This window comes from Mus musculus, chromosome 5, assembly GCF_000001635.26.
Source record: "Mus musculus strain C57BL/6J chromosome 5, GRCm38.p6 C57BL/6J".
NCBI classification, from domain to species: domain Eukaryota; kingdom Metazoa; phylum Chordata; class Mammalia; order Rodentia; family Muridae; genus Mus; species Mus musculus.
The window spans coordinates 87,764,214-87,765,507 of record NC_000071.6 but is presented as its reverse complement, the minus strand read 5'-3'; the positions used below and the strand labels follow the sequence as shown (position 1 = coordinate 87,765,507).

The 1,294-nt window shown below is 39.0% G+C and overlaps 1 pseudogene; it reads left to right on the top strand.

Moving 5' to 3' along the window:
* The first annotated feature begins 706 nt into the window (after nucleotides 1-706).
* Gm24314 lies at nucleotides 707-829 on the top strand (annotated as a pseudogene).
* The last annotated feature ends 465 nt before the right edge of the window (nucleotides 830-1,294 follow it).

Below are 1,294 nucleotides of genomic sequence, written 5' to 3'. Positions count from 1 at the left end.
GTTAGTTTGAATTTCCAGGTCTAAATGCCAGAAACGAAGATAATATAGAAGAGAATGTACTTGATTTTTTTTTTGTAAAATAAAGTGGATTTGTATGAGAAGCACTACTGTTAGTGAGTTTAAAAGTATGAAACTGAAGATATAAAGTCAACAGGAATTAGAATGTATGTAATACTAGGTGCAGTAAATGTTCTTCTTGAAGTTCTCTCCTCACTTTTTCACAGTATTTTTTAACCATTATACTGAAACACAGAGGAAATTTGATCAATCATGAGTGATGCAAAAGCAACTTGATGGAATCCTGAAAAAACAGGAAAACAGTAATCTCTAAGCTTATAATGCTGTAGATATTTGTCTTATTCATCAATATTATATTGATTAGCCTGGATAATATAATATATCATTTATTTTCTGCTTCAAAAGTCAGTAAGGTCATAGAGTATTCATGCACTGTGAGACAGGAATGAAATTTAAACCCAGACTTTAACACCTGTGTTGCAATGTCACTAATCAGCAACAAGGAATATCCTCTTAGGAGATTATAGTTAAAAACATTTTAAACTTCAGAACTACAGTTCCACCTATGTATGAATCAAACCCTGGGTCTTTATAAGTTTTACAGTAGCTTTTATAAGAGAAAAATCACTAAACTGACAGGTTTCCGATGAGTGTGGTATTAACCTGGTGGATTAAGTTTACCTAATTGCCTGAACTTAGAGTATTGCATGCATGGCTACTGTGTCACCTGTGTGTCAATAGGTGCCCGAGGGAAGAGAGGCTATGTCTAAGCTCAGTGTTCTGATCTGAACGCTGCTAGAAGCTTAACACTCCCTGAAGAAAGCAAGATAAGATGATCATACATTTACCAGAGTGGCACCAGGGGGCCAGACTAGGAGCTACCTTGGATGACCACTAGTTGGGCACAGCACTGGCCAGATGGGATTCCAGGGTGGAGGTCTAGCAGGAAACTAGGCAAACTCTGTACCATATCAAAGACTAGAATCTCAATCAAAGACCACAGAATCTTGTCAGGTGTTAGCCCAAACCAGACAACATGATACGGGGTCATATATGCTGCAGAAGATGACCAACACTCTGATGTTGTTGGACCTGGACAGGGAGCTAGCTTGAGATTACTTTCAGGCACTGCACAGGCCTACTGGAGGGTCATGACTGAGATGAGCCCTGCCCCATTCCATAATGCATAGGTTGGTCATAGCACTCCTAGAACAACTCTTAAGTTGATCCCTGACACTCAAGAGATCTTGGAAACCACTTAGAGGAGAAAGCATGT